This window comes from Sturnus vulgaris, chromosome 4 (genome assembly GCF_052056855.1).
Source record: "Sturnus vulgaris isolate bStuVul1 chromosome 4, bStuVul1.hap1, whole genome shotgun sequence".
Taxonomy (NCBI): Eukaryota; Metazoa; Chordata; class Aves; order Passeriformes; family Sturnidae; genus Sturnus; species Sturnus vulgaris.
In genome coordinates this window covers 31280733-31301718 of record NC_142246.1, presented here as the reverse complement: position 1 = coordinate 31301718, position 20986 = coordinate 31280733, and the positions used below count along the sequence as shown (strand labels likewise).

The following is a 20986-nucleotide window of genomic DNA, read 5'->3' as shown; positions in this document are numbered from 1 at the left end:
ATAAGTTTCCAAATAAGATCCAATTTAAAATGTAATTTGAAATTTAGTTGCAGTGTTAGCAGTACAGAATGAGTTCATGTACGCTGCCTGGTCTAAACAGAACTAATTCCTCACAAGGACTATTTTAATTCCCAATATTAAGCACCTATCAATGTGAAAAGGAATACTGCTGAAAAAAAAAGTGTAATAGAGGGCCAGGCAGAAAATGGGAATATTGCACCTGCAAGAACCAAGCAATTGGAAGCTTACACTGAAAAATCTACTTTGCAACAGAATCTCTATTCACCCAAGCACCCCTGAAGCATATTCCTTCAGATATAATATCTTGTCTACCACAAGGCTAAAATCCCCTTACTTTCAAAAAAGTAAATTCAATCAAGACTGAAACTGGTTTGCAGCTTGTGTTCATATAGAGTTAAATGTCCATTTGACAATCACTGAACTATTTGCAACATTAAAAAAATTGAGACAACTTCCTGCTTCCTTCCTTTCCTTCAATTAGGCTTTCCTCACACATAACAAACTTTACCCGTTACACCTACTGATGGATTTATAGGAATGGCTATTGCAATTGCTACAAGGTTACGTGTGAGGATACACCTGTATCCTGAGGCACAGCAGCAGCAGCCACACCACAGCCACTGAGCGAGCTGCCCTTCCCCTTTCCTCACCTTTGCAGAGCAGCGTGCTGCATCCCAGTGTTCTCCAAGATACAGCTCTGGAAAGCCACTCTGAAGCTCTCGAGCTCACAGGCAGAAAACATCAGCAGAGAAAAACAGACGACTGTACCAAAGGTCTTAATGAAGCTTTTGAATTTCTCCACCCTTTCAAGCACTGAAACTGCATCCTGGCAATTAATGAGCAGAATGTTTGTACCATGACCTTGGTCTACCACAGTTTAAAAAAGCTAGCAGTAACATTTCTGGTAAAATTCTTTATTAAAGCAGTATATTTTTCTTGGTTCCGAGAAAACTTTTTTATTGGAATCTTAGTAGGCAGGCATAGCAAATATGAAAATGAACAAAACCTTCAAAAGAATCAAATGAACAATAACCATGTCCTCACTTACAGTTGAATTGCAAAAAGCAATGTACTTGCAACCCAAACTGAAATTGTCCCTGAACATTCAGCAATAATGCTGAGAGAATATGATGAAGTCATCACTAAAGTCAGGGCACCTGACTTGCCTCTAGACTGGAAAATTTATAGATCTAGTTTGACCTATTACAGCCCCTCAGCATGAGCATAGATGAAGCATAAAAGTTCCAATATGCATCTCCAATATAGATGAGAAAACACAACATGCATTTGAGTAACAATATTTTAGTAGCAAAAATATTGCTCAAGTTCATAATTAGTTAAAAATAATAATTTAGGAAAGTTTTTAAGTTTTATATTTCACCCTCATGACTGATTTTCTATTTCCTCTGTTTCTTTAGATAGCCTATCTGTGGAATGATAAATACCATCCAAACAGCTGAGCCTTTACCATGTATACTCACAAAATTGTGTCTTGTTATGGCTCCAGCTAGTCAAGTTATTTTCAGCAAAGGTCATCAAGTTCTGAAATCCATGAGAAATCAAGAGAAACAAAAAAAAAAAAAAAAAATCCAGTTTTATATCTATCATAGCCATCAGAACAGAATTATTCCAAAAAGACAAAATTTGATAAGCAGCCTGAATTAAGTGTTAAGAAAGTCCATTACAGAGAAAAAAGATTTTTGTTGTTGTTATGGCTTGTTGTTCTTTTCTCTTCCAATAAATTCATATCCATAGCTAAGTCAATTATATAATTCAGAAATCAGATAATTCTCATGCAGGTCATTATGGTCAGAAATAAGCCTATTTTAAAAAGCCCAAAGACATCTTGTTCTAAAGGTGGTCTTTTGTGTAATGGGTTAGAATCACACCCATGATTCTAACTCCATTATTCAAATTTGGAAGCTTTCTCCAAGGCCTCAAGTTAAAAGCAGTGTTCTCCTGGGGGTCAGTGTCAGAAAGCACAGAAAATTCAAAACTCTCAGGCTTCTGGGTCTCAACACTTTTGTATCACAGATTTTGAAGTATGAATCAGCTTAATTCTTTATACTCTAACACTACCTGAGCATCTTCCAGTTGAGTGCTAATCTAGCGTGAAGTTTTACCTATCAAAATCAGTCAAACACATTTCTTGCAAATACGCACTTGAATTCTGAAATGCCATTGTGCCTCATAATTGCCTGGAAAAAACCCCAAAACAAACCAACCAGTACTTATTCCACAAAAAATGTTTGGAATGAAGTTTTGAATGTTTTGGAATGAATGTTTTGAATGCAAAACCAAAACCATCCTAGGGTCCATTGATAAATATATCTTGGGCTGACCCTGGAGTCACACAGAGATAGAGCAGTGTAAATGTCTTGCTCATTCCAGACACAGAAGAGGCCAGGCCAGACTGGAACACATGAGCTCTCATCTCAGGAGACGTGCTTTGCCAGCAGAGAATTGCCTGTGTCAAATGGACAAAAGCATTTCACTGCCTTCACATAGACCAAATTGCTGTGATTGAAAACCATGTGTGAATACAACATGCAAACGCTGTACACAAAATAATCACAGTGACTTTTACTGATGCCAGTCTGAAAGGCAATGACACTTTGCCAATAACAGCATAAAATGAAGTAGCTGTCAAAGAAGTGATTGAAAGCCCAAGGTTTGACACGTCACAGCTCATGTCAGTAGCACAGCTATATCTGAAGGGCCAAACCAGCTACCATGGTCTCAACTCAATGCTCTTATACTACACTTTGAGGTTATTTTCTTTATTTCACTTGTCCACAGCAGGACAGTGATTTTCAAGGTTACACTAGCAATCTTGGCATGGAGTTTTAGCACAGATTGGTAGATAGAGCTTGTAGCACTGAATAGTCAAGTATTCTGCAAGTGCAGAGCTGTTTGTGACAGTTCAAAAGGCTCAGACACATACGTAAATCTTTTAAAGCCTTAATTATATGAAAACTTTGGCCAGGTCACTCTGGTTTGTCAGATAATTGACAGACAAGTTAGTAAACTCAATGAAAAAACATTTTGTAATAAGTAGTTCAACCAGTTGACTCAAAGGCCTTTCAAACTTGCTCTGTTGTGTTTGCTGGCCTGTAAACAGCTTCCTCAAAGGAGCCCAGATTTCAACTGGAAACAGCTCTACGACTCTAAACAAACATCCAGGTCAAGCACTTAAATATTATTGCTAAGAATAGAACAGACTGCAAACATTAGAGCATTACTGCCACAGTATTACTTTTCATTCTACCTGGCCCCAAAGAATACAGAGATCTGAAAATTTAACAAAAGCATGCTCCTTAACTATAATGGCATTTTCAATCTGAAGTAAGTTGAATGATTTTGTTCAAATTCTGATTAGAAGTCAGCACTCTTGATTTCAGCTGTCCTATTCATTCCTTATTATTAATATATTGATTTTAATACCTATCTAGAAAACCATAAATTTTCTCAATGAAGCATTTGCTTTTACAACCAAACACTTGGCACATCTCACTACTACTTAGAAATCTAAGCACTAAGTCATTTGGATGAGACTTCCCAGATCCCAGGAAGACAGATCAACACCATGCTGGCCTGCCGCCTGTCACTTAAGTGTTTTGCTAGGAAACCACTATGCAGTCAGCTGCTACAAAGCAAGAAACCATACAATTATTTCCAAGTCAGTGGATTTATGCTTATTCTATTTACACAAGGGAGAGAAATATAGATAGGGGTGGAGAGGTCAGTATATAGCCACCTTTGCACCAGCATATACAAACTACACAGGACTTAAAGTAATTCAGACAGCCCATTTGTCATACATCTATATGCCTTTTAGGAATTCAGATGTTTGCCTAGTTATGTTTTTCAGCCTTTTAATTCCAATGTTTTGGGGTTTTCTTGGGGTTTTGTTTTTTCGGTTGGTCTTGGTTTTGTTTTTAAGAAGGGCAGTTTGATAATGGTGCTTTTCAGAAGTTTCACCCTCAAGTCAAAAATTGAATTCCAGTTCAAATAACAGATTAAACTGTACATCTGCTCAATTTTAATAAAGAATCTTTCCTTTAATGCAAAGCTATTACTGCAAAACGTTTTGTGTGAACATATTATTGTTAGCTACTTCAAGAGGCATCACTAAGAAGTAGTGATACAGCTTTAAACACTCAGCTGCTGCATTACAGGTAGGCTTTTAGGAACCTGCCTGCAGATAAAGCTGGGACACGCTTTAAGGAAGATATTTCAAAAACTTTCAATACTAGCTTAATTCTGCTTACAGAAGTCTAAGGTAATTTTTAAACACTGTTTTTGAACACAGGAAAAAGCAGAATCTTTTAGTACATTAGAATGTCCCCAGACTTTACACCATTACATCTAAATTTCTTGTTTACGGCACACACATTTAATATCCTTGATTTTAACCAAGTCTTACATGAGTTTTATTCTCACTTTTAAACTATTACTTTGGGCCTGTGCTGTAACATTCCAAAAATCAGCAATCAGCTTCCCTTTTCAGCACTGGAAAGCTCTGTGCAGGACCCAGCAGGGAAGTAGAAACCAAAAGGTGATTTTACAAATCTGGAGATCCAACAGACCTCTGACAGTAAGTTCCAAGTGCCTTTATTTGACCAGCCATCACTGTGGAAAGATTAACTAACAAATTCTGTATATTGAAGGCTAGGAGAACTCTTGAAAAATTCTATCCACTGGTCCGAACTTGACTGTTCTGGAAGAATAAATCACATCAAGACAGAGGACTTATTCTCCAAATCAACTGTCCCTTTACATGAATAACCTGGCTTGCCTTCCCAACTCAGCTTCCTTCCCTCCCACGAATTAAATAACAAAATAGTACATGATTAGATATATAATCTATTTATCTCTGTTATTCTTATTTCAACCTTTTTTGACTTCAGAGAAGAAATCCAGAGAAATCTGCTTTCCAGAAGGTCCAGAGGCCTCACAGAGATCCAGGGCCACACATACAGTTCTGCTGCATTCAGCTGCACCTCATGTCTTAGCTCACAAGATCTATCAAGATAAATCACACAAGTAAATGAATCCTATGCAGGTGCCTCAAGGAGCACTTTCAAAGTTGAGAGACCACTCACATACAGGAATTTGGTGCTTGGACTTTCAGCTTCAAAAGGCTGGAGCTGCTACTACATTTTTCACCTGTTGCTTTTGCACAGACTAGGGAAGATATACATGCTAAAAGTCTCCTTTGCACCAGGACAGTTCCTTTCTAAATGCATTTGTATTAAATGACTCTTACAGGGAACCTTTCTGGGAAACAAGTCATCAGCAGCCTCAAGTGTGGAAGGAGCCTAGGTGCCCAGCTCATGCCCAGCACTAAATATGACACAGCATTAAACATTTAGGGGCATAAGTTACTAAGGAAACATACCAATTCTTAAGACACTAATATTATGGAGACAAATGTAGTCTCACAAGTATAAACAGATAATGCCTTACACAAGCCACCTTGAAAACAGATTAAAGCACACTTACTAGATTACTTAGGAAGAGAAAGTGCTTAAAAGCATGCTTTTCTCAATAAAGTACAAGCACACAAGTAGAGGGATGTTGGACCAGATGACCTCACTGTGCTTCCTTTCAACCTTACCCTTCCTATGGTTCTGTGACTAAAACAGTGAATTCTCTGCCATGTATCATGCAGCTTTATTCCCACATCAGTGCTTTTCAAACTTATACATAAATTAGAATCGAACGAAACTCAAGGCGTGGGGCAGAAGTGAAGATTATTCATTTTTTCATATGCAAAAGTACCTGGTTTTGACTTGCAACTATTACCTTTTTTTTTAAGACAGAAAACGAATATTTTGGAGTTGCAGAACATTGAAAATGTTTATCTAAAAAAACAGTGGTTTTCTTAGAAAAGTTAAGCAACCAAAAGCTTAGACGTTATAGTTAAAATTATAAATTCTGACAAAAGATGCTAACTGCTGTACTTGAATATTAATAAAATGATTAATTTTATTCTCTTCCCCCAAACCACAGATTAATGATGAGCAGAGGCTACTGTGAGAAGCTAGGAATCCTGCCAGTTCCTGTTTCATTTGGATCAATCGAAAGGTTAAGCCCAGCCTAAGCTCCAAAGCTGACAAAGAGGCATTGCAATTTTGCACTACTGCAGACACGAGATAACCAGGATGCCATAAAAATTGCAATCCTCTAGAGCAGCTGGCTACATGCAGAATCACATCACAAACTTTTTCCAGAGCTATGTATTGCCATCTGAAAATACCAGATGGCCAGGTAGCCCAGTGTAGACACAACTCATGGGTCACACATATGAATGTTCTCAGCATCTCCATTTTGATATATTCCCTGTCTGCAGTTAATGTGAGCAAGAGATGGCTGCATGATGGCCTTTTACTCAGATTAATTTCCTCTACCCCCAGGTCCTGATTTCAAGTTTTCAAAACACCTTTTTCTTCTCCAGCATTGACACATACTAAATCCATTCACTTTCACCGTATTACTATGATCTGCTGATATGCTTAGATCATAGATGAGAACCCCATACAGAACAGTTCCCGTAAAACCCCACTGTTGTCAGTAAATGAACAGAAGAACACACCATAGAGGTAACATTATGACTAAATAGCACATTAAGTTAAGGTCTTTCTCAGCACAAAGCTTTAACAAGAAATCTAAGTTATCATGATCCTTTGTTTCTCAAGGTAACCGTTCAGTAATATCATATTTTGTTTGAATAACACTTCTTTTGGCAAAAAGAAAACATTTTCTGAGACACTTTGATAAAATAATTCTATCATAAAATGCTTATAGATATATATACTCCTACCTTTCTATTTGAGCTCACAAAGACAGTAAGGAGGGAAGATAGTTGTGTAACCAAACTGTTCTAACTCAGCTTTTTTTCTACATACACAAAGAGTCATAAACAGTGGTGTCAGGCCATCCCAGACTTAATGGGTTCCTTTGGACCATATAATTAAGTAAAATGAAAAATTCAAATAAGAAAGTTTTATGTTTTTTTTCAATGCAGTTGACACCCCTTTTGGGAAGTGAACAAAGACACACTGTCAAAAGCAGAAACTTGCACAAAATGTTACCATTTGTTCTCCATGAATGCTGAGGTATACTTATTCAATGAAAGGAATTCCACTGCTCTCCTGAGATTTCCTCTCAAGTTGAATTTTGTGCCAAGTTCACTTAGTTAAAGTTTGGGTCGTGTTAGCATTCTAGATACAAGTTCCTGTAAGTCAACCCTGTTATTCACTCAAAAATTAACTACAAAATACATGGTAAATTCAAACTTTCATAAATTAAAAAGTGATCATTAATAGACCATGTCTGGCCCTTACTTTGAACAGTTCAAGCACTGTTTTTAATTGAAAATAATTGGTACATATTTTTGTCTATTATGCAGCCTATTTATGTGTAATTTCTCCTCCAGCTATGTTTTCAGACATGTTAAGGAATCACATATTTCTAAATTGCTCAAACAGTAATTGCAGCGTGACCTCTGAGGTGTCTTAAGTTCCGTTAAAAGCTTCAGCTTTTTGAGAAGTAATTCTCAGGTGACAAACTCTTTTTATATGAAAACCATCAGTGTAAGACAAGTAAGATATTTTTTATGAAATCTAGACATCTATTTCAGTTTTTCTCTTTTTATCCAAAAACAAGATGGAAAGCTTCTTACTAAAACTGAAATTAATTGGAAAGCCTCCAAATAGCTTTTTATGTAAGACTGTTGATCTTTTTTTGTTTGGTTTTTTTTCTATGAAAAGACAACTATTGCTTTACATTAAATATAACACTTATTTTAAATATTATATTTTCGACATATTTTTTGAAATAAACTGATGTTAGGGCTACAGCAAAGCCTGCAAGATGAACTGTGCAGAGCTAGGGCATGCAGTATGTAAGTACACAGTAATTGTGGTAAGCCAAAGCATTGCAGTGTAAATCAGATGGACTGAGTATATATAGGGTGCCATCTAATGCCAGCCAACTGCTTAGAAAAACCTCATCACAGAGCAAAAGATTTTCTCCTCTTCCAAGACTTCCTTCATTTTATTGCAATAAAGAATAAAAATAGAAAACTTGCTTTTGTTTGGGTCAAATTCAGTTAATACTTCATAATCAAAGGAAAAAAAATGTTTCAAGCTGTAGAATTAAAACCCAAAGAAACTTTAAGACATAAATACCTTTAGCAGACAGTTACAGAATTATATGATGAATTAAAGACTACTGATATGTATGCTTACTGTCCCATGAAATAGGCACATCACCAAGAAAACTAAAGCATTGTAGTTAACTTCATCAACCTATTTTATCTAGAAGAGGTGAAACCAAAAATCAATGAGACATGAATGAATGTTGGGAAATTTTATTTTGAAACTCTGACTTGACTCTGAATATAGTTTGCAATATGCATTCTTAAGTTAATTTATTAAATACAGAACATTCAAACAGGTAAATCCAAGACAGAACAATCACCATTTTTGCTTTAAAACATTTAATTCCTTCATTGCAGCAAACTGAGAACAATTATTAAACCCCATGTATACCACAGTACCATACAGAATCATAGCTACTATCCTGAAGTTTGTAAAAGCAGCACAGTAATGCCTTTGGAGATTAGTCTTAGAACTTCATATACAGAATGCACCAGAACTACCAGCAAGCTGAAGCTGGTTTTCTCTGAACATTAATTAGCAACTCAAAAATGAAAGTTGTAAGGGCAGGAAGAAAGACAAATCCTTAAGAAAATTATGACTTACCAGACAGAAGAGTTTAGCTGGGTCTCAAATGCAGCAAAAGTAAGAAATGTCTGTATATGTAGACCTTGTTTATTTAGCCCTTTATGAAGGTTTCTCTCAAGAAATTAATTTAATTCACATGCAAGAGTCTGTAAAAGAAAAAGAGAGAGAGTCTAAGCTGCTGATTGTTTTTTCTACGAACATTTGAGCTATTTTCAGCAGTAATGGGCTTGACTGCTATCGAAATGAAAATGTAATACAGAACGAGCAGCCTCCCAACCCAAGCTAAAAAAATCAGGAAATCCATAGCAAAAAAGCTTTGTTCATTGTCCAATTTTTTTTTAAAGAAACAGAAAGAGCAGAGAACAACTACTGTTGATGAAAAAAATCAAACCAAACCACTGTTAAAAGGAAATCTGTGACCTTGAAGATTATAACTCAGACAATGAACCACCATGGAAATCTTTTAATGTGAAGAACACCTTTTGAGTTTGGTTATCTCTGAAGATGTTTTGCCTTTTCTACACAAGGTCTCATCTGAGATGGGAGTAATTCTATTTGCATTAAAATCCATCATATCTGACTGGTATACACATTCAAGGGCAGGACAAATCAGTATACCAAGACTGAAGCCAGTAGTTTCTTTCTAGTTTGCATCTCAAGTTTCCACTTTCAGCAACAGTACTATTTTGGAAGCCTAGTGACCTGAAGCTGCTGGCATTCAATTTTTTTTGACCAGGGCAATTCAGTGACATGATAAGTATCTCCCTGTCCTCCTCTATCACACTGCCAACCAACCAGCTTACCCTCCCAAAATGTAAAAATACTGAGAAACAGAAAGTATCTATACAAATTAATGACTGCAGGAAAATACCCTGAACATCTTGATGGATACATAAAAGCGAATTACTTTGAATTCTAAGAAAACACAGATAAACTGAATCTGTGAAAAATTATCACTGTTTAATTTTTTGCAGCTTCTTCTGGTAGAGGAGAGAGCTTCCAACATATCCCTCTCTGTAACTCCCCTCTATATATCTCAGCAATTCTTGGTTTTGCTTCCTCAGAAAAACTTCTCAAACATCACCACACTGTTAGGTACTGCCACTGAAAATTTTTGTTACTTTTATTCAAGGAAAATTATGAGACTTAAAGTTACTCTCACAGCTCAAAACCTAAAATAGGATGGTGTGGTAAGATTGCAAAATATTTCAGTTATCTGCTAAGTTTCCAGTGACGGCTACTTAAGCACATCCATTTGATAACATTTTAGAACACCATGGGACGCCTTAATTTCTGATTTATTTGTGAACAGTAGCTGTTTGGAAGTTGTATGACACACTTGTTGTATGAAGCAGGTTGCCAGACACAAGCTATTTAGTAAACTGTTAAAAGAGTAAAGCAGTGCTCAATGTTATAAAAAAAACATGAAAAGCACATTTTCTCTTGAAGACTTGCATAAAAAATAATTAGCTATAAAACACTTAAAACAATAATGAAAAAGCTGCTAAATGTACAAATATAGCACAAATTCCTTCTGTATTAGCTCAAAAGCATAATTTCCATTTGATCTCAGCTATTTTTAGTGTCACAGCAGTTAAAAGAAGCTACAACAAAACCCACAAACTCTAAGTACCAGCCTGTTAAATTAGTCATTATTGCTACTTCATTCCTGACATCTAGTTTAAGACCATCACTTTACCACAAAACTAGTTCAGCAAAGATAAAAAGCTCAGTTTATATTTGAGATTCATGAACAAAGATATTCAAAGACTCCAATAGCTTAAATTTCAGATTTTGTGTGAGTTATAGTCAGCTTGAGAGCTGTAATGGTCAGGTGGAACATGCAGTATAGTTAGTAAATAAATACAAGACCTGTATCTACCAGATTACTAGTGTCAGATTCTACATTACCTTGCCATCCATAATGCTTTTATCTGGTCATTACAAGCTAAATCAATAAATATCCACACGCTGAATACTAATATTACACAAACACAAAACTAGAAGTATGTGTTGAAGTCATTATTAGCAGTATAAATTTCCTACTGACATAATTTAATACACAACACTTTGCAGCTCAGCATTTCTTTTCAATGGCATTTTCTCGAAGACAGATTTACCATTAGCTGAGTCACCAGCAGCACTTAGCCCATTTTGGTACCTTGTTTCTTCACACACTCTCTGCAACTGTATTTGTGTAAATAAATGACAATTTATCCATTAGCATTTATAGTGTTTAGTAAACATGACATAAGCACTGTTTCTATATATACTAAGGTGCTTTAGCTACTGTATACAAATCAGATCATCTTTATCCACAGAAAACTTGAGATGTCAGAAATATAACATATATCATCTAGGTCTCAAAGATAAATATAGATGTATATTTATTAGTAAAACAGACAAATATGTCACTACTACCAAGACTGTCACCTTGTGCTACTCAGAGACTGACAATAATCTCTTTCATTTTATGGCTATCAGCAATACTAAAATTAAGAATCTAATTTCTTTAGTGACCCGCTCCAGTCTGATTTAATTTAATCAATTTTTAGTATTAAAGAATTCAAATATGACCGAGAAGTGTACAATTTACACTGCTGATGTAGGCCACGGAGCTCCTGGCCAAACATTACAGATATTTTCACAAACCATAGGAAAGAATCTTGATAGGTAAGAGATACAGAAGGTTGCTCAAAATACTGAGAGACAAAATTTGCATACCTGCTTCACTGCATAGATTCATATAAAGGAACTCCTAATTTTTCTAAGTCTAGCCTTTCAAATACAGTTGAGTCACTGAAGCTTCCTATGGAATGACTGAAGGAGAATACTCCTTTAGAGAAGTGTCCCTGAACATTTCAAGATATGGAGATGAACACTGCACAGCCAGGTGTAATGACTCCTTTTCCTTGTATTAGTCTATACATTATTCTATTAATACACTTTAATATTAGTGCAATATTTGAGTGGTATGATAGTGTGTCTAAATGAATTGCATGTTACCTGCCTCAGGAAGAAATGAGGAGGATGGATATGATTTCTTTCATTTGTTTAGTTGTTTTTTTTTCTCCAATTACCTGTATTTCTTGAATTTCATCTGAACTAAGGTAATATTAAATGAATTTAACGTTTAATGTTAGAGAATGGAAGCAAAATGGACGCACTCTGTTTTCAGAAGTCTCTCTTGAGGGAGTTCATTCGTAGAACTGATTATCTCAATCTCTGAAATGAGTACTTTTTAGAGAGCAGGAAAAAAAAAGAAATCTACAGAAGGAAAGCTATGGATCACATGCTTTGTCCTCGACTTCACCTAGTCTCAGAAGTGTTTTAGACATATATGAACTTGAAGGATCTTGCAAATAAGACTTTTTTCAATGCCTCATGTGCTTTCAGGAGCCTCCACAGCTGAAAAGCAATGGAGCTATGAAGAAGGGTGGCCATGTTCCTGGACAGGATGGACCTAGCTACACACAGGTCACATACAACATTACTTCTGGTCAATCCTATATAATGTAACAAAAGTAAAAACGCATGAACGTGTATTAACTGAACTTAGTGCCAAGGATGCATAAGTATCAAAGTAACAAAGCAGCCTTCTGAATTTGTCACAGAAGTGTTCTACAGACAACTCATGCATTTGAAAGACATGGATGAAGACAGCAGTACAAAGAACCACACTCTCAAGTTATTAACATGCACTAGTCTGCAAAATGGCGCATGTTTGATGAAGAGTTGACTCTGCTGTTGGTCTGCAGAACAACAGACCTGAATTCTCTTTAAAAGACACCAAATGTCTTTAGCTATATTGAGTTCTCATTTTTGACTTTAGATTTATGTTACATGAAAACCCCTAGCCATTTTTTGTAAGACATTTTACAGTTATAAGAAGCAGCTATGTTATAATTTTAATATGTTTAATAACACCATTATATAATATAGAATCCATTAAAAATTATTATATCTTTAAATCAGCACCAAATAACTACAACAAAACATAAGGATACGCTCAACTTTGAAGTGAAATCACAGGCATTTAAACGCCTCAAACTATTGAAAGCATATTATCTAAACATTTAAAGCCTCTTAGTCATCTGTTAGAACCAATTCCAATACTTTAGCCAATTCCATACCACTGGGCACAAACCATCTGACTGCTCTCATAATGATGTGAAAAATGACTACAGCCACTGCAGCTCTCATTCTGAAACTGGACTAACTAAACAGGATTAATTATGACTGCCTATTTTGCTAGTAAAACTAACTTCCTCTGTTCCAAGAGCAAACAGTTAAAAATGAACAGGAAAATAAATATGAAAAGGCCTTTTCAGGAAATAGGGAACAGAAGCTTATTGTTAATCTCACTCTTAATATACATTGCTAGGCTATTGTTTCAAGAACTTGGTACAAAGTTATTTGTCCTTCAGTCCTGTTTTTTGCTGGAATGTGCTTAACTCCTCTGTAAGACAGCAGCTGGTTTTGGGAGGGTGCTGAGGGCATTACAGAGTGGGGTTTTCCTAAAGGTCTAAACCTCAGAAATGTGAACAAGCTAGGGCTCTCAACATGTGACTTACCAATGCAAGTAATAGGGTCTTTTGAGCCCAAATGAAAAGTGGCAATTTTTAAAATATTCATTTTATATACATATCCAAATTTCTAAGCATCTTATGCCTTTAAACAGTTAGCTAAAATTCTCCTCCTGAACCAAGCAAGCAATGTCCTGCATTAACAAAACGACTTTGGTGGCAGCTGTCCTGTACAACCTTGTGTTTTATCAGTCTTAAATCTGAGGCACAAATATTCAAAAGATGTTCTCAGGCTTTTTCCACTCTTTATCAAAACCATGGAAGATGATGTTATGCCACCACGTTATTTTTAAAAAACACTGCACATTAAAACATTTGCCATGGATATGGAAAACCTGGATTAAACTTCCAGAAGGATTTACAGTCACAACTCCCACTTCCGTGACACAATACCAAGTATCATGCTATTGTCTGGTCTTTTGAGGACACTGGCCCTCTCTCATGGAGTAATCACATACTTCATGTGGCTCACAGAGCAAGAACTGGACTCTCTCTCATAAGCTTAAGGAAGAAAAAATTTACCTAGGAAAAGGAAAGTTTGAGCAACTGCTTTCAGTTACTCTGAAATATCTACACCCAAACAATATACTCTGAAACATGAACACCTTCCCAGAGTTATCTGTGGATAAAACTGTGCTCCCTTCTCAAGGGAGAGCTGCCATCACCAGGCTCTGGGGCCAAGATCCTGTGTGCAGCTGCCACTCTCAAGCTGCTGGTCCATGTAAGGAAAAAGAAATCCACAGAAGTAACACAAGTCCCAAATCCTTCCTTCCGCTTCACAAAGACTTATGTGACAGAGCACACAAGGCCTAACACCATTCTGCTTTTTCCTAAACCATCAGATTATGGCTAGGCCAGCTTTACACCTCCGCACTCTGTATTGAGCTTCTATTCCAATTACCAGGACTAAATCCACAAAGGAATTTAGGCTTCTCAATAATTAACACAATGGTTTTCTGCCAATTTGCTAAGCTGCCAGGCTAGTAATGAAAAAATAAGGGACCTATATGAAAAACAGTCCTTAGCTTTACCAATTAAGTAATTTTAATGTTTTCTGCTACTCAAAGCATACAAGGTAGGAAATGGCCAAGCTACTGCAACAGAAGTTTTCAGGCACTGAAGCCCAGGATGAACACTTGTCATCTCAAATGAGTACAAAACCTCTCACTACAAATGAAAGAACAGTGTAGAGAACCATCTTTCCATCAGTGTTCCTCTAGTCAGTTTATTCATTTTACTACTATGATCCACCAACTGAAAACACAACCCAAAGAGATAACTCTTCAGAGTTTTAGAATGCTAAGTAATATTACCAGTCTAGTATTTTTCTGATATCTCTTTTTTCCCCATTAGTCTGATTTCAAAGGCAGTATCTGGTTTTCAGCAACCCAACATTTGTATTTATGTTTCCTACCTCTAATGGCAACATATGATATTGACTTAATAGAAACAGCTGAATTCAGACAAAGCACACCAAGACACAATTTCTTTGGCAAACTCTTTCTTTGCTGCTCACAGTTTCACATAATGATGACAATTATCAGTCCTTCAGGCTGCAAAGAAGGTAATTATTTCAAGAGCTTAGGTACATGACACCAGCAGACTGAACCTACTTGCAGCTACTGTCTCCACCTTCATGTTGCTTATAAGCAAGAAAAGGTGCTGAGCCCACCAAGCCTGCTCCTGCTCCCTATAAAAAAACCTCCTTTCTGCAGTATGATGTAGCACAATCAACAGGAAGCTCCTAAAGCAGAAAACTAATCCCTTCCTGTTCAAATCTCTTTGTTCCTGAAGAACATCATTTCCCCAAAGATTTGACAAGTCCTCATACTAGTAGCTTGGAGGGAAAGGAACTCCAGGAAAGGTTTCCAGGAAGTTTTACAGATCCCAAAGGCAAAGTTAAAGCACGATACCAACACCCCCCAGTGGATACTCTATACCCCACTTAGTCCTGGCCCACTAGGAAATGGCTCAGGAAATCTGCCTTGAGCTTGTGTTTGTTTCGTCTTCTTGTTAACAGAGGTATATTATAATATAGTCATTTATCATGTATTGCTTCAGCTAAGTGAAAATGAGAGCTCTTTCACAGTTTTTGTTTGCTGTTCGTGCTCTTTAAGGATTGTTAATTTCAGAACGGGCTATTAGTTTGAAACATTTGTTTGAGCTATATTCATGCTTTTCCTAGCTGAGGAAAGACAATTTGATGTTTTGTACTCAAGGCAATGCAGGATGCTACAGTTGTGCTGCCAGTTAATTGCTCTGTGTTGATTTATCTGTAGGTCAGAACTAATTTTTCAGCTAACAGAATCTGACTCTTGTTTAAGTGGCAAAACAGAGACAAGAAGAGCATAGTCACCATGGGGGATATTACTTCAAGGATTTTCAGAAATTTCCTAATTTTTCTCCACCAGTATGCTTCCATTGCTGATCAGTGAACAACAGTAATGAGGAATTCAAAACTGCAGCCATATTTCCCACCGCAGACTTTCCCCTGAATGCAAAAACTCTTCCACAAGGGAGACAGTTTACAGACAGACACAACTTCAAAACAAGACTTCTTTGCTATCTCTGTTCTTGTAGCCAGTATGACTACACATTTTATGAGATGCAGTGTATACTCCTTAGGAAAATTAGGCCATTAAAGAGACCCCAATTCATTTGACAAAGGCCAGTGACACCCAGAAAGGTGGAGAGGAAAGATCCTTAAAAATATTCTTCAACAGCAACAAACTGAAAGCTGGAGCAATAGTATACACATATTTTGCACACTGAGGAAGGAGAACCTGTGTCATACTATAAATCTGAGGTGGTTGAAGTTGCACAAAACAATGCTGGAAGAAGGGTTCTTAAGATACCTGAGAACTGGAAGTCAAAGGTAATATGATCTGAAGTAGATATCTTATTTTGTATCGATGAAGTTTTACACCTATTAGGTCGTTTCCTCTCTTTGAAAAATAAACACATGGAAAGGTGGATTTCCCTTCCTAGAAATTGTTTACTTCCTCAGAGCCTAAACATCCTCTGTTTTTCAAATTCATCTGCCTATTAGTAGTAACAGCTCAAAAGACCCTTCTTTCCCCCCAAAGCTGTTTACTGTTTAACTGTTTACATTTCATCAGCTTGATGAAATGATGGTTCAAAAGAGAAAAATCTCAAATTTTAATCCTTAGACAATGACCACTACAAGCAACTTGCACTTAAAAAATCTGAAACTGAAGTCAGTGACTTGTGGTACGCTCTGCTTCTAAAGTGGCTTGAAAGCTTTACATAAATGGAAAAACAAAATTGAGAAGTTGAAAGGTAAATTTTCTCTACAAAATTTATATAGAATAGCTAATCATACAGTTTGCTATCTTACTTTCCAAAAGAGAGGGTAGACATAAAAACGTTGTCAAATTACAGCATTGTATATATAGAGACATCAAGAGCAGACAGCAGACATATAATAGCAGAAGTTTTATTATTACAAATTTAGTGTCCTAAAACACATTAACCTGCTTGTGTTCTGTTTCCCCTGCCTTCTGCTTTGAACCTATTGACTTTAAATTTAAGGTCAGGCACATCTGATTCCTACAGCAATTAAACAAATTGCTCATAAGGAGAACATTAGAAAAGCGTTTGAAGTTATTTTTTATCCAGCCTTTACATTCTGATCAGCAGGGTGAGAAAAAATTACATATGATTGGCAGTTATCTGAAGACTACAGTTTGAAACCAGAGGGCAGCAACAGAGGGGTTGCTGCTGCTAATAGTTTTACATAGTGTCTTGTACAGCTTTTGGTTATTTATAACAAAATCAGCTTACGATAGATGGGTGGCATGAGCTAGAACCACGTGAGTTAAGATCAAAGTCTAAACTGTCCATAAGTGGAGTAGTTCAAATCATTTTAATAGTACTTTTAAAAAGAGAAATAGCATTGAAATATAAAAAAAAAACCACCAAAACCTCTGTGCTAACCTTTATGTGATCCACACCTAGAAGTCAACACACAAAATCTTTCTATGATGCAGTATTGAAACATTGCTGCCTTTGAAATGACAACACAAAGACATCTCTATTTCCTTCTTCCTCCTCTTCATTAAGCTAGTGACCACTCGGCCTGATTTTGATGGTGACATTTCAAACTCACAGGTGTGTCTGATAAAGACCACAAAGAAAGTTTAAGATGAAAAGCCTCACAACTGCACTGATCTCAGTTTGCAAATCTGGTTAGCATTTGCAGGATTCCAAGCTGAAACGCACAGCATAATTTGCAAATAAATTCTGATGTTAATCAAGTTTTAAGAGGCAGGACTATTTATCTAACAGAACATCCCCAAAATATGGTTAAATTTGTGTACCTAAACACATGAAGCTACTTCCAGTAATAAAGACACTGTAAATAAGCTTAGCAGATTCATTCAAGATGGTGCCAACCTTTTCAGCCCAGAGCTTACTAATGATAGTAAGACTTAAATGCATATGTAAGTAGTGACAAGCAGAAAATCATTATATCAAGGATCATGAATAAACAAAAGTGCAACACTTCTTTTTTCATCTTTTATCTAAATCTTACCAGTATTCTTCAAAAGAAAGGTACAGGCACTTTGGGCTGAACCTAAAGCTAGAACAGCAAAAAGCTGGGTGCTAAGGCCTTTTCAATGGCATTTTAAAAACACATAGATTTAATGTAACTACTTTTAATCAATTCAGGAAGGATTCATACCATTGCATTCAATGAGAGAAAACATCAGTAAGAGCTTTTAAAAATACCAAAGTCTATAATAATTTCATTTGTAAGTGTCATTTTGCTGAATTCCTCTCTGCCCTTTTCCAACAAATCTTTAAATAAATTCTAAGTTCCTTGTTTAGAATGTAAAGAAAACACCCAGGTTTGAGGTAAGTCACAGATAAACAATTGCCGTGAAGTCATGCCCTTGCTTTTAAAAATATTATTCAGACTGGATTCTTACAAGGCCAAACTTGAATCATCATTTCAGCACTTAACAATGTAAGATACTAATTTAGGATTATGAGAAACGAGAAGTTAGGTTTCACAGTTTTGCAAACGGAAAGGTAAAAATTCTAGGATTGTTTATTGTACCCACCAAAAAGAGTAGAGGCCTCAGAGTATAGTTCCAAATCTATCCCTAAAAAAGTTCATTTAAAAAATTAGCTGCTTCTGGGCCAAGCAAAGCTAAAAATCCTTTTAGCTCTTCAAGAAAGTGCTTAGTAAAAAGTATCCACATATCACCACCAGAGAAAATTAGTCCAGAATGCAAAAGAAGTGGTTTCTTTTATGAAGATTTAAATTATATATATTATTAGCTTGTTTTGACAATTTTAGGTATTGAATGTGAAATTTTCACAGCATTATCTGCTATTAGTTCAGAAAAACCCCCACACTTTCAATGCATATAAACTGTTTCTAAACACACTGGAAGATAAAGTCCAGAGAAGTCTAACTACAATATGTATAATACTGAAGATGACTGTAGAATTACATAGAATTTGACAAGACTACACACAAGAAAGCTTGCAATATAATTATTCTTTCAAGCCATGTTTGATCTCAAGCCTCCTCCAAGGTCCAGCTCAGCTCATTATTTTAAAACCAAATAATACACTGAGAAATTGACATTTTCCATAAAGAAATTCGCAGCCCTAATACACTTGTGTATAAAGAAAAACACATTAAATAACCCACCAACATTCTAACAGAATTTGTCCCTGTTAAAACAATTTGGTGCAAAACCAAGGGACAGAAATTAGAGCTCCTTAGCCCCGATCTCACCCTCGGAACTGTGTTATTCCATTGCTGGTGCAGGACAGCTAGAGAGAATCCCATTTCCATAATGGGTAATCACATTGAAAATGTAGACTTCTAATGCTTCATCGAAAGTGCTTGTGAAAGGACAGGACTCATCCATTTGTGTCTCACAAGAATAAAATACAACATAAAGAATAAAACCACAGAAGGAGATTTTTTTTTTTTTCCAAAACTGAAAATTTCAATTTGAATTACTATATGTGCATATGAAGACTAAGAAACAATTAAAAAAATTAAATCTCTAGCTTGCCCTGGCACACTACGTATAGTTGGAAAGTTGGAAAGTTGACTAGAATGCAAACATGACTTTTGGGAGCTTTTTTAAATACTCCCCCCCCCGCCCCCCCCAAAAAAAAACCCCTTTTGAATGCTCAAGTATGTGAACTGCTCTAGGAAGTGGCTCATGTTTCTTCACACCTGTTTCCCCTTCACTCAGAGTGTGTTGTAGCTTTTCCTGAGAGGACTGATTTCTCCACAGCACCTTTGAAACCTGATTTCTAATTTTGTTTTGGTCCCCCATGAGGAATGCTATTGTTTAGGCCTCTTGTCAACACACAATTTAAGTATAGTATCTGAACCCACGGTTTTCAGTAACTCATTCTGATCTATGCAAAATGCACCCCATGAGACCAGTCGAATTTTTTTTCCTTTGAAGCCACTGTAGCTGTGCCTGCCCCAGAATAGAGGGCACATATAGATGGCTCGTTGTCTTGTCATTTCAGCAACTATATCTATTTATCTAGCACTTTGGTAATTCTTTTCTTGTCTCCTCTTGCAACTCCCAAAAGTCTCTTCACAGGATCTTCTCAAGTTTTCCCACATACATTTCATCCTCTCATAAGAAGCAGTAATCTTTTATCATAAGAATACTTCCCAAGTTCATCTACAAAGCTACTATTTGGTTCTTCCTCAGACACATTTCATACTTTCATTTCTGCTACAGAATATCAAGAAACCTCTGGTATTACAGTCAAGCAATGGACAGCCTGTTCTATCTTTCATGTTCAGCACCTATGGCAAAGAGAACTTTACCCTGCTGTACTTTCTGTGGCTCTTACTGACATGTTTATTTGCATTTCTGTTTTTTACCTAAGCAGTGACTGATTTTAGAGAATTAAGTTTAAGATAATTATACCACTAAATATAACAAAAAACAAATTCACACCTGAATTAATTTAGCATACCATCTCTGCAATTATTATTGCCTTGCTGATAAGAAGAGTATTTCCTCAAGCTGAAAGGGATCCTCCTACTGCTTTGTATGTATTAATTACAACATGTGCTGGCTTTCAAACAATTTTTGTAGAGTTTGCAGTCCTGACTGTTAAAAATGTATCCTGAATTTGGCCTTTTCTCAAGACCATAAATCAGTCATCTGTGAATCAAATGCCAATGGCAAAAACATGTGAATGTGTAAATCTACAGCGACGCAAATAAGGAATTAAAAACCTCTCTCTTGTGCTTGTTTAAAAGTAGAATGATAATCTGCAAGGCTCAGATTACATGATCCGTATCTGTAAAGTGACCCTTATAGAAGAGGTCTCTTAAAAGACTTGAATTTGCTTGATTATTTGCATGTATGTCAAAACAAAGCCTTTGGTTTGGTCTTTATTCTACTGTCAAACCTGTCAGCCTTTCATTTTGCTCTCATACAGTAGCACTTCATTTGATTAGCCTCTTTTATATTTTACTTATTCAAAGTAAACCATTTGATTGCATCAGTCACACTGAAATAATTATTTCCTTCAGATTCCTAACAAATACAGATTTCTCCAAAAGAAAAACTGCAATTACCATGAATTTGATTATCTGGAGAA

The 20986-nt window shown here is 36.2% G+C and overlaps 1 protein-coding gene across 17 annotated transcripts in view; it reads right to left on the bottom strand.

Moving 5' to 3' along the window:
- SORBS2 (sorbin and SH3 domain containing 2) overlaps nucleotides 1-20986 on the bottom strand; it is a 148575-nt gene that overhangs the window by 121064 nt on the left and 6525 nt on the right. For 16 of the 17 annotated variants that reach the window (XM_088163502.1, XM_088163507.1, XM_088163503.1 and 13 more), the window contains exon 2: nucleotides 8793-8920. The gene's annotated coding sequence lies outside the window, so the exon portion shown is untranslated. Of the gene's footprint in view, nucleotides 1-1502; nucleotides 1564-8792; nucleotides 8921-20986 lie in introns of those variants that run through there. The other variant, XM_088163506.1, reaches the window with a different exon arrangement.